Here is a 13770-nt window from a genome sequence, read left to right as displayed (position 1 = left end):
GTGACTTTTAAAAATAAGCACAGTGCTTTTCAGACACCTAGTCCTACGAAGTAAGATGAGAGCCGTGGGGAATCCACCTGAATCATACACAACAGGATGGTTCAAAAGAAAACATCAATTCAGTTAGTGTGGAGCATTGAAACTCTTGGTGCCAAAATAAATGATTCCTTACATTCGAATAGCACCTTATCATTTCTAAAGGACTTCTGCGCAAGTCATTATATAGAGTTGTTGATGACATGTTATTAGGTCGTTCATCAAACAGCATGATTTTTTCTCTTCATATTGTGTGTATATTAGTTCTTTATAACAGGTTAATTCCATGTGATGTTGTTGGAATGTATGTATTCCTGCGTATCTTAAGAGCACGAGCTTCAGAAATAATGCTTTCAGCATATAAGGACAAATATTCTTTGAACTCTTCTGGTTTAAGATGCTAATTACCAATTTGCTAATGATAGTGACAGAAGAAATTCATTAGCTCTTTTCAACAACTAATTTTTTGTTTTTAAGTATTTTTCAGTTGTATAAATTTCTTTTTGTAAAACTTCCAAGAGAGAAATATAAGGTGTGTGAGTGAATAGTTTAAAATTAATTGGTGCTACTTGGTCGGATTTAGAGATTCATGGAGAGAATCATGGAGAGTTCTTATAATTCCACTAAATTAAGAAGAAAAAATGGGAAAAACCGTGTGACAAGTGGCTCATAGACCTAATCTAAAGGACTATGCAGAAACACAATATCCAAAAAGGAGATGTGTAACCAATTTTTACCCTAGACCTATCATCATACCTTAATAATAATTGGCTATAAGCTGATTATCTTTATGTTTGTGGGTGGAGAGAACAAAATTAAAGGAAATCTCAAATAGTGAAAATATTTCTGCTAGTCGCTCAGACCTCTAACACTCAGTCCAAAAAAAATAGTTTATTGGTTTGTTTTTGAAACTGGAAGCAACCCTCTCCCTTTACGGATGAGAACACTGGGACCCAGGGAGACAGTAATTTGCCAAAATTCAGTCATGTGGGGTAGGAGAGAAAGGTATTGGAAACCACCTTGACTTATTCTTTGTTTATGAGATTTGTATCCTTATCTTACCCTCCTATACAAAGGGCCAGACACAAATTGTGTCCAAGATTTCAACTCTTCCCATAATCAGTAGGGTATAAAATGTAATTTTATAATTGAGGGTGACGTTCTGTAGAGAAATTTAGAGAATCTAAAACTAGGATAGACACAGTTACTTTTTTTCTCCTTCTCTTGTGATAGAGAGGGAATAACTTCAAAATGATGGTTTGCATTTAGGTATTTTTCATCTTTTTTTTTTAATTGTTGTGTTTCTTTGTTTCTCACATCTATTACACTGAAAGATTAAAATGAGTTCATAATAATAAATAATGATGATAAGTATTTCTTGATCTCATACTATGTGCCAGACACTTAGTGAGGCAGTGGCAGTGTTATTCATTGCACAGTTGAGAAAACCAATGCCCAGAGAGATTAAGTAACTTGTCCAAGATCGCACAGTTAATAAGTGCTGGTGTCAAGATTTTAAGCCAGGCAGTCGGGCTCCAGAATCTGTCATAAAGTTCACATTTCTTATGGCTAGTAGTCAGTACTAATTTCTCATGTTGCATTACTTAGGTTTTCAAAAGTAGACTAAAAATTAGAAATTAGGAATATAAACACCTCTACTCTGTCTCTATCATGAAATCAAGAAATATGAGAAGAGGTGGACTCTGATACATGTATCAGAGTTAGCCTAGATATTAGTATTCAGTGGAGAACACGGCTTTGCCTGACTAATTCTGCATGAATCGCTGTAGTTATAGTGTCATGGAAATGAAGGCCCACTTAACAGAGTTAAAATCCTTTCTGGGCTACAGTGACTTCTTCAGCGCTAGTTGGGCAATAGAGAAATGAAGATGAAATTCCAGACCGCACCCCAGCTGAAACTCAGCCATGGCAAAAATGGGAGTTGTCATCCGTGGGCACATTCTACTCCCAGAATAGCTGGGCAGGCCTGTAGGACAGATAAATCACTCAGAACAGATATAATTAGCAACCCAAAGGACTCCCCCCACAGTCTTTTTGACTGGTGGGCATCTGGAGAAGTCTGGATTTTGGTGAGTGAGGAAGCTGCTGCAGTCTCTGCCATGGTGAACACAGGTCCGGAGCAAAATGCTTGCTTTTGGCAATGTCTGCCTTCACGGACTCCCTTTTGTGTTGCTACAAACAGCATAGGTCACTAGCCTCTGGAAATAATAAGTCCTGGGTAAAGAAAGCTTCTGAAGACTGCCAGGCAGGCCCCGATGCTTCTCGTTCACATGGGGAGGAAATGGGCAGAGGCACCAAGTGTGTAATAGTTCCAACCGCTTGTCATTGCTACATGCAGTGGCTTGTCAAGAGGCAAACTTTAAAGCCAAAATACCATGCTTAGGAGCAAAGGCAACTAAACAAAACATAACTCTCCAAATGTATTTAGACAAAGCCAAGCTACAGTGTGCAGTGAGCTAATTTTGTCTCCTTTCAACACAGACATACCCATGAAAGTGCAGGCAAACGCTTCCTAATTACTGTGGAACTGACTACTTTTTCAACAGTAAAACCCTGCCATAATGAGATAAGTGGACTCCAAAAAATGCAGTCTTGCCGAACAAGGAGTCGTGTTTTTATGAAGTTAATGGAAAACAATATTTTTCAAGTAGTCAAAAATATCACTAAAAGCATAGAGGAGATTATACTGTGTAAGTATGACTCTACGCCAAATTAAACCCCAACCCTCTCGAGGTGGTCACTTTCGAACACCCCTGCCCCCTCAGAAGATAAGAAATTCAGCCCATCCCATATCTGAAAACAGGGGCCCATGGAAGGCAGGAGCCAACTACTGATTGAATTATATCTAAATTTGTGTAATCACAGAGTTAATATTGAATATTGTCCATCCAGATGTGGCCCCGTAGCTTTGGTCAATGCAAGGTCAACATTCCTAACATGTCTTTTGACCTCCGAAGCCTACCTTTTGTCTTCAGAGATGCAATAAAAATAATAAGAGGGGCGAATATTTATTGAACAGTTTACCATGTGTGGGACACTGCTAAGTACTTTGCATATATTTCCTTGCTTAATACATCATCTCTTTGAACTATGTGATATGATTATCCCCATTTTGAAGATGAAAAAACTGAGGGACAGAAACCTTAAGTAACTTACCAATGTTCACATGGTTACTGTGTGCCTGAGCCTGGATTTTAAGCACAATTTTTACCTGTAGAGACAATGGTTTTTTTCTAGGTCATGAGTGCCAACAGCAGCAATTCCAGGGTCTGGTTCATTTGAGTTTATAGCATCTCTTTTTTCTTTCTCATACGACTTCTCAGCATTATCATAGATCAAACATGGCTGTAAAAGTGAGCTCAACTGGTTTTTCTGCTGTCTGCAGCTCTAGGAAAAAATGTGAGAAAGAAGATTAAAATCATTGAATAATTGCCGGGTAGTAGGATTCACGCATGTTATACCTATGGCACCTGTATTGTTAAGAGGGAACTATTGTGTAGTTTTATGTTGAAAGAGCCTATGAGCCTTCTCAGTGCTGAGGGTTGTGAAAGTCAGAGCAGGGAAGGTTTTTCTGGCCCTGCTCTTGCTGCTGACTTTTCACGTGGTGTGTTTTTACAGAAGTGATGGCAGGTGCATAAGGACAGAATTCGCGGGTGTACCAACCTCTCTAGCACACCCATAATTTAACTGTAATAGTTGAGCGACTCATTGTAAATAGATTTCTTCTGGACTTTGACTCAAAACTAGTGTAGGTTTTATTCCGGGAAGCTCAGAACTCATCATCCGTCTTCTGTCAGGGATTGCTCAGTCGAATTTCTCCATTCTCACTCCTCCCAGCAATACTGGGTAGTCTCTCAGGAAGAAACATCTGAGTCATCTTTGACGCCTCCCTTTCCTTCACCTCCCGTAGCCACTAGCCTTAGGGTCAGAGTCCACCTTGGGAAATACATCCTGGAGTTGCCCCTTTCTTTCAAGACCTTCATAATCAGGATTCATCAGCTTTCTGTTCTGCAGTATGGGGCCTGTGCCCAGAAAGGCAGTGCCTGTATGTCATCCATGCAGGCCATGCTCATTTCCACTTGGATGCACATGCTCCTGTCTCACCCTCAATGTCTGCTAAAGGACCAGCTCACATCTGACGCTTACCATTTTGCCTTCCCTGATCACTCAGACCCTAATTATTCCTCCTTTCTATCTCTCTTGTGGATGTATTGGCAAATAGTGGTCCTTGAGTGCTTTGTGCTTTAATTTAGACTCATTCATTGGACAGAGAGTACATTAATGGCAGAAATCACATCATAATATCACACTTGTATCAGATATAGCATGATTCCTAAAACAGGGAACAAAATAGGAGTGCAATATATTGGTGAGAATCCGATACAGTTTGAAAGATTGATATGGGTGATTGGATTACAAAATTCACCCAGAGATTCACCCAACGAGAGTCTGAGATGAGTAAAGGACAAGATGCTAGCTTGTTTTCGGTTGGATTTCTACTTCTCTGATCTAGGTAAATCTGACTGTGCTATCAAAAATGTCTATAATGCTAATATTGGGAAAAGAAAATGGGAAAAAGCCCCTCGTTCCTTCTCAGGTAGATCCACCTGGGAATTTTCCTCATGAATACCTAACAGTTCTTGTGAATGCATATGAAAGATTTTTGTGTGGGAAACATTTACAGTCTGCTTCTGGCTTAAATTACAGAAAATATTGGAATAGCTTTTGAATTTCACAGCCAAAGCCACTTCGCTTACTTCTTTCATCAGCACATCAGTGGTTAACAAATGTTTGGGAAACATTACTGACCTTTTAGATGGCAACATGGAGATAAAGGCTGTGAAACTCATGGAAACTGAGGTTGGGATTAGATTGCCGTTTGTTTCCTCCAGCATTCTGCACAGAGCTGTAGGAACGCAACAGGAGGAAGTGGAAGGTGAACATGGCCCCATCACACTCGTACACAGGGACAGCTACGGCGCCTGCTGGTAGTCGCTCATCTCCCCCAGCTCCTGACTTGACATTCTGCCATGCTCTCATGCAATGCAGGCAGGCACACCCCACTGCCAGATAACATGACAAAAGGATTTCTCAACTAATGCCCTCTTTGGCTTGGTCCAAGATTTGCATCAGAGAACTGGAAATGCTTTGAAGTACAATAAAACTTAACTTAACAAGTAGAAAAATAAAGAGTAAAGAATAGCTGTTGACAGCACAGTGGAGGATCTTTTGGTTTTTTGTCCTGTCCTTTCTGCGGCTTCTCTACTTTTCATCACTTACCTCACAAGCTTCCCAGTGGTGACCGCCCCACTGAAATCAGCTCTGGGAGCCACATGTCTTCTCTTCTTTATTCCTTTTTTCTTCATAAAGAGCAGAGGCTCTCCAGCTACTCTCAGATAGGGACCTTTAATATCTAAGTCTATATGATAAATGAGGATAAATAACTGATTATTTCTGAAATTCTCACAAAGGTAGTAATGTCACTTGCTGAGGTTGCCAATTTCAGTTGATGTTTCCAACTTCTCCTTGAAGCTAAGAGCCAGATTTAACAAAGTAATTTCAGCCCATTCCCCTTCTCTGACCAGGAAGCATAAAGCCCAGGCACAGGCTCACAGGTGGGGGTCAGGCTCCATGGTTGGCTGACGCTGTGTTTTTCCAAGTGCCTGTTTTATTAAATCTTCTTTTAAGCATCACCCGGGAAACTTGGCCTACCAAACCTTAGTCATTTTATGTAACTCTCACTATTCAGGTTTTCTCATCCTCTTTGATTAGGTCACATCGTGTCCTTTGCTTTGATAAATGCACCAGTGTATTTTTAGAGTGAAGTCACCCTCATGGAAGAAATGCCACAGCATGCAATATTCGCTGGTCTCGGGTCAGTTAGAATTGCATTGTGGATCAGAATTAGAAAGGCCGATAGTATTTTCACATTTTAAAAATAAAATCTTTGTTTTGTTACATATTTATATTTATATAGAGAATTATTATTATTATGAGAGGGAATATTGTGGCTTGAAGCACAGAGTCCACATCCAGACTGCCTAGATTCAAACACGAGCCTTGGATAAGCTCTTGGTTGTTCTGAGGCTGGTCCCACATCCGTATATTGAGGCTAATAACACCTGCCTCATAGAGTTGTGAGAATTAACTGAGTTAATAATTGTTAAATACTTAGGAAAGTGCCTGGCACATAGTAAGAGCTACGTTAGTGTTGGATATTATATTATTTATAATGTAATATAACATGTATAGAGTATAGCATCAATCATTGAATGTTATTGAGATAATCCAGTATCTCATTATTTGACAGTTAAGGAAACTGAGGCTCAGAAAATTTAAGAGACTTGATTGAAGTTTCACATTTATTCCTGTCATTATTACATACTTAAAGGATACCTGTTACTTCTATCTTGATTGAAAGAGCCACAAACCCTCAGAGCAATCAAGTCTATAGGAGGGAAATAAGTATATCGGAAACTATAATAAATAAATATGGAATGTGATAAATTCCACCGTGGAGGTAGATCAGAGGCAGCAGAGAAGAGGGAGTCCAGACACCTTTACCTGGGATGGAACTATGGTGAGGCAAGTACAATGCAGAATTTGAGAGGTTAACAAAAAACTCTAATCAAGATCAATCATATTTCAATACAATATTCTAAAGTATCAAAATTAATTTTAAAGTTCTGTGATGAACAAAGTGTGAAAATTTTAAATAAAGTCAATAGCAGTATTACTGATGTTTCTTTTGCCTTGGGCTCCAATGTGGCTCACATAGCACCACCTGGGATGTCAGGAAAGGCTTTTCACTAGGTAGTTCTCTGTCATAGCATGGATCTTGAAGAATGAGGAGGAGTTTGTCAGCTGGACAGCCAGTGTCTTTGCATTCCTAACAGAGAGTGACCAACAAAGTGAGGACACAGGACGTAAAAGAGTTAGGTGTGCTAGGAATCTGAGTCTGCTTCGTCTGAAAAAGGAAGATGTTTGCTGTGAGTGTCGGGAGATGACGCTATTTGGTCAACACCAAAACTATGGGACTTTATTTTGAAGACGATGAGAAGCCTTTGGAACTTTTTAGTAAATTAGTTTTGTTTCAAAATATTTATATCTTTTTCTGACCATAGAAATACATGCTCACTATTTTAAAATTAAGTAATGTAATGCAAGTGTACATATTGTAGGAAGCCGAAATCTTGCATAATCTTGCCTTCTAAAGAGAACCATTGTTAACATTTCAGTGTACATTTCTCAGAATTTTTTCTACGCACATACCAAACACACACACACACGTACGCACAACCAAAATGTGGCCATCGGGATCAGATCACACTTTGGAAAGAGCTCCTGGGACCATGTGGCAGATGAGTTAGTAGGAGCTGGTGACTGGATTAGGCCCGGGGTTCTGGTTGTGACTCCCATTTCAGTTTTTCTTTTCATGATCTCTTCATTGCCCTGGAAATCTACGGAATTAAAATCTCTGTAGACTTCTCAATCACAGCTAGCTCTTTCCCCAGAATTTTTTTTAACACTCCCTTCTTCAATCCTCATTTCCTTTCCAGATTTTTAAGTCCAGATTTCTTTAAAGAACAAAGAATTTCTCTTTATAATAAGGAGATTTTCAACACACAGCTAGCTGTAACACTCTAATTTAATCCTGTCCAAATGAGATTAACACAATTTAGGACAAATTTGAAGAGTGGAAATACAGCTAACTAAAGAGAAAATAATATAGGAATCACACGATATTATCAGTATATTTTCCTCCTTGTCCTTTCTCTGTCTTTGTGATTTACAAACAGATATGTTCAATCATTCCACCTTAATCAAAATTATCTAAATACATCTGTTGAAAGATATACATTCCAGAGTCTTACCCTAGGCTTTCTGAATTGTCATCTGGTGGGGGTGGAGGAGGAGGTGGTGGAGATGATAAGATGATGAGGTGATGAGGGGCCCATGGTGGTGAATGGGGCGTTGTTGACGAGCAGACAGCTTAAAGAACAACGCAGGTGATTCTTAAGCAACTTAAATTTTGAGAGCTACCTTTTCCTTTCTTTTCAATTATCTGTTCTTATTTTAAATCCGTTGCATTTTTTATTAACTCACTGCTGTTAAAGCAAACCAGGGGATGGATTTAATTCTGTGAATAATTTCAGGGAAAAATTTGCTTTCACCTGAGTTACCCTGTCGCACTCAAATGATGGTCAGCACTCCCTGCTTCATTTTAGCCCCGGATCTTTCAGTGTAATTCTCAGGACGTCACAAGTCTCACACCATTTTTGATGTCTTATGTTGAAGACAACATTTTCAAGACAGTTGAGGAGAACGTCTCGTCTCAGAGAGAACTGTCAGACCAGTGACTAAGGAAGGAAAGGTTCATAATTTCCTGAAATTTTATCCAGAGGTGTCTCTCCAAGAGGATTTCATGGTTCAGTTACACGGCCAGGGAAAGAAACCCAGTCCCACATAAACGAGTGCTTCACACTGTAATGCTGGATCACTGTGTTCTAGTTTCATAAATAGCAGGAGAATGAGAAAATATCAAATACCGTCCCATTATTTTGAAATTGTTTCTCCCTTTGGAGATGGTACAAAGATGCTTCTGGAGATTCATATTCTACAAGATGTGCCTAGGGGTGTAAGGAAGAGATCTGCCTTCTTTCCTCAAGTTGCTTACAATCTAATTGTGGGGTGAAGAAACACTTACATAAAAAGGTACATGCCATAATAAATTAAAAAAATTAAAAGTTAAATATAACTAAAGTAAAGGTGTTGAATATAGCTCTCGGCACAGTGCTTTGCACATAGGAGGAACTCAAATATTTATAGATTAATTAATAGTGACATGTAATAGCAGAGTGAGTACCTAGGAAAGTAAGTGTTGAATAAGCAACATTGACAATAAAAACTACAGGAAGATTAAAAAAGGAAGAGATTGCTATGAATTAGTGTAATCAAGAATGACCCCACGACTTAAGTTTGCAAGGAAAGAAAAATGAATATGCAACAAGAAGAGATGTGTCCCTGAAGAGTGAGAAAGGTCATGGTCAAACACTGGATGAGGATAGGTTTGGCCAAAGTAGAGGGTGCTGGAGAGTAGAGGAGGTCAGGTTGGGTGGGGTCTGGTCATGTAGGGTTTCAGTACTAGACCTACGAGTCTGGGTTTTCTCCTATAGTATAGAAACATTGGAAGTCTGTGAGGAGTTATTTAATGTTTCTTTTTCCAACATAGGTGGTAAACTAGAGGAAGTTTGAAACATTTCCCTCACAATCGTTTATCTCATCCAGATGTTTCGATCACAGACTATATTAGTTATCTGTTGCTCTATAACTAGTTGCCTCCCAAAACTTAGAGGCAACATCAATAAACCTTTATCATCCTCCGGTTCCCAGGGGTTGGAAATTTGGGAGTGGCTTAAGTGTACAGTTTTGGCTGAAGTCTCTCGCGAGATTGCAGTCAAGATTTCGGCTAGGGCTGCCCTTATATGATGGTTTAACATGGCTGGAAGATCTGTTTCAAGGTGGATTGCTCACACGCTTAGTGAGTTGATATCAATCGTTACTGAGAAGCTTCGGCTTCTCTCCATAGGTTGTTTCAGCGTCTTCAGGACACGGCCACTGGCTTCCCTAGACAGAGCATTCCAGGAGACAGTCAGGAGGAAGCTACCCTTTTCATGACCTCACCTTGGAAGCCTCAGAGCATCATTTCCACCACTTTCTGTTCATTAGAAACAAGTCACCAAGCCTGACCCATATTCAAGGGCAAGGGAATTAGGCTTTATCTTTTGAGGATAAAAAGTATCAAAGAGTCTGTGGATACATTTTAAAACCACCACATAGACTAACAAGAGTCAGTGGTGCAATAAGAGAGTGCATTAAATATGCTTAAAACGTTCAGCCCCATCACGGCAGAGTCCTTATCTGCTTGGGGCAATACTGCATTCCTGGCTTCTAGAATAGTGCCTGCACATGGAGGCATCATTAAATATTTTTTGAACTATAACTGTTGTATGGATGAAGATATTTGTTTCCAGAGATTTTAGTGACAGATCTAAGTCAGTCAGTCACTTGTTGAAGCCAAGATTTAATTCAGTCTTACCACCCAAATCCTCTTTCTATACACCATGCTGTCTGTCAAACAGAATCACTCATCTCTATTAGAAACACTCGCCTTGCTGTTGGCACAGCTAACAGAACCACTGTCTGGAATATTGCCTCCCACTTAGCAGTCACCCAACAAATATTTGCTGAACAAATGAACAGATTTGGTGCCACAATACACGAAGGCTGGAGATAGGAAGAAATCTCTTCAAATTTATGTACAAGCCAATGGAAAACTGAGAAATACAGGCCAGAATGCTTGCCTCTTGTGCAGGTTATCATTTGTCCTACTCATTGAAAGGACACCACGTGTAAAGTGGAGCAGTTAGAGACTAAAAATATAGAAGAGGTGGAGGTGCTGTGGTTTGAGAAGCTTCTGATCTGATGACCACACAAGGATTCTATGGAGAATGAACTTTGTATCATTGTGTCATTGTTTTGAATAAAATCATTTCAAGAGTGAGGGAGCAGTAGAGCAGGAAACATCAGTGTGGTTCAGCTGGAATTCTCCTCCTATGAATAGCATTGTGCTTTGACATTCAGCCCACAGACAGAGGAAACGATGAATCAGAGCAGAGCTTGGCAGACCTAAGCCCTCACACCCCTCTCCACGCGACTCTAACGCTATTCGCTCTGGCAAAATTTGTGCCAAAATTGACCCTACGCTGCTTCGAAAACTTCACTCACCTTCTGTGAATCCTGTTAGCCGTTTTTAAAATTGAGTGCTAAGCAGGGCTCTGAAGACCAGAAAAAATATATAGAATTTTGTTACACGGATTACACTCCTTTCAGAGGCATGCCAAGAGCTGAAACTTAAGGTCTTTATTTTGTTGATTTCTCTTGAGTTTTATACAGAAATTTGGCATTAAATAGATAATCTGAAGGATAAATGATAGGGACCAGTGACTTTCACAGGCAGGTTCAGTTTTTGGGTTATTATGAATTCTGTGTTAACTTTAGGTAATGCAGCCAAACCTCCAGAACAATAAACAATTAGTTTTTCTGCAATGTTAATGCAAAGAGTGTCAAATTTAAGCTCAAATAAAACCTAAAGCAAATGAACAAGAGTGGGATTAGGTTAAGCTGAAGCATTATGAAGGTCGCTTAAGGTATTAAAGCCACGATTCTCATGCCTACTTTTGTTACATAGATTTCTAGCCATCTAGCTCTGCACACTCCTTGAACACTCAGCTGTTCATTAAACAAACACTCATTTATTATGGCACTATGTGGAATCTAAAGGAGAGGAACAAAAGGTTTTTAGATAAAAACATCAATAATCAAGCTGCGGGGGCAAGATATAACGCACCTGACCCTAAAACCCATAATCTGTTACGGAATCAACTTTGAGAGCAGGAACAAAGAACTGCAAGTGCATTAAGATTTTTCTTTAAATATGATCTTTGGAGACTAGAGAAGTTAGCAAAGCTTAATATTGGAAGCAGGACTTAAGCTGCATCCTGAGAAAGACTGATAGGATAGTTGGATTTGAGTGGAGAATAGGGAGTTTCTCAAGAGAAGGAAGAGAATGAACCAAGTTCATGGTGGTAGGGATGTAAGGCAAATGGTCTTATTTTGCCTTAGGGAACCTTCCCTGAATTTCTGTACTATGTTGGTTTTCACCCCCCACCATTCCTCCTTTATAATTGTAATTTACTATGTATATCTATTTGGTGTTTTGGTCCTGGTCTCTTCTTCATGAGGCCCATGCCTAAGCCTATCTTTTCCACCAAATAAAAACAGTGCCCAGCACATAATAGCTGCTCAATAGATAAATAAATGTTCCCTCCCAATTCCATTAGATTCTACTGAGAATGGGTATAGGACCATACCCAGAGTCAAAGACCAGGGTGATGTTACTGGGAGGTCTTCATCTGATAAGCAATAAAGAATGACACATGGTAATAGGAATATGATGCTCCAAGTATATTAATCAGGTAGTGTGAGAAGGCTAGATCAGGAGGAGGAAGGCTGGAGCAGGAAAAAGAATGACACAGTTATTGAAATTATAAAAAGTGATGGACACTGGCACTGATACAACTGGAGAAACAGAAATGGAGAAGAATGAAGAAGTCTCAAAGACACTGGCAAGAGAGAGTCAGCAGGTGGGTGGACACTGGATTCCGTGGACGGAGGAGTGGTTGGAAATAAAAGCACTCTCCTGCCTGTCTATCTGGGAGTCTGAGAGAATAGACCAGAAACGACTGTAGCAACAGCACAGATCCCTTTTGTGTAATATTGTCTTTTAATTCTTGTAAAAATCCTGAGCGATTCATTATGTGATTTCCCTTTTACAGATGAGAAAAATCAAAACTCTGCAGGAGGCAAATAGAGCCTCCTGATCAAACCCGTGGGCTCATTTCAAGTCCCAGTTTGACCTTGAGAAGTCACCTAACTTCTCTGAGCCTATTTCTTCATCTGTAAAAGGAGGCTATCCAAAGCAACTACCTCATAGCATCTTGGGGGAGTTAAATAAGATAATACATCTAATAAGATAGCATGTCATAAGATCATTTGTGATATCACAGAGAAGGATGCTTGTAGTCTAGAGATGCATGCAGTAAGTGCTCAACAAAAGGTTGTTATGATTAGATGACTTGCCCAAGATGAAACAGTTAGTAAGTTGGCAGAGCTTCTGACTTGAACCTAGGTCTTTTGATGTATTTGTTACACATATCGTGTTGCTACTAGAGAAAAAATGAAGGCACAGGGATAGAGTCATTCAAAATATTGGTTGTTTACTTACCCAAAGGACATCACTTGTTTATTGCAGTACATGCTTTAAGAAACACCCATCTGCTGTTTGAGGAAAAAAGAAATCAATGGTTTTTATCTTAGTTCTGCCAATCTAAATTATCCTAAGATTAGGGAAAGGATATAAAGTGTTCTTTGGGTTCTATACTTATGTGCTGGATCATATATGTGAAATTGTGCCAAGAGAAACACACTGGATAAAAATCCTCTTAATGCTAAATTAGTCCTATAATCTTTAGCAACAACCAGTGTTAATGGAACTCGTTTCTCTTCGTGAGTTTACGCTTTAAAACTGAAAGCAATAAAGATGTTACATCAGCTGTTTATAGTTGTGAAGCCAAATACATTTTAATAGAACCAATATTTGAAAGAATTTTACTCCCTCCAGCAGGCCCCAGACAGCAATCACACAGGAGAGGTAACTTGCTGAGAAAATGTATTCTGAGAGCAGAAATAGTCAGAGGCTTTCTGGCTTGCACGCTCATTTGTAAAAGGTAATCCTTGCATTACTATCATATCCTTGTCAGTGTTTGTCTTGATTTCCTTCAATACAGGGGTTCCTAATAGCTTTAGAGGAGTAACAGTCACTCTTTTCCTTTTGACACGCTCTTTTCCCGTTCTTAGAAGAAGGAACATGAATATCACAAAACAGCAAGCAAAAGATTACACAGCTTATGAGGAACTTCTATAAGCATAAGTAAGGCTTGAGGAAACAACAACAACGACTTGAACCATAGCTGAAAAGAATCCACTGGAACCAGAGTAGGCGTTTATTCAGTTTAGTTATTCTTGTCATATCTTTGGCTTCCTTGTTTATACACTGGAGATCTGAAGTACCAAAACCTTTGAGTGTTCTCC

General features: G+C 39.4%; 1 protein-coding gene across 1 annotated transcript in view; it reads left to right on the top strand.

The window, feature by feature from the left end:
- The window catches only part of ABCA12 (ATP binding cassette subfamily A member 12), a 159904-nt gene that overhangs the window by 14197 nt on the left and 131937 nt on the right, over positions 1 to 13770 (top strand). The window lies entirely within an intron of this gene.

The sequence above is a fragment of the Equus przewalskii genome, chromosome 5 (assembly GCF_037783145.1).
Source record: "Equus przewalskii isolate Varuska chromosome 5, EquPr2, whole genome shotgun sequence".
In the NCBI taxonomy this organism is placed as follows: domain Eukaryota; kingdom Metazoa; phylum Chordata; class Mammalia; order Perissodactyla; family Equidae; genus Equus; species Equus przewalskii.
The sequence above is the reverse complement of the archived record's forward strand: the minus strand, read 5'-3'. Positions and strand labels throughout refer to the sequence as shown.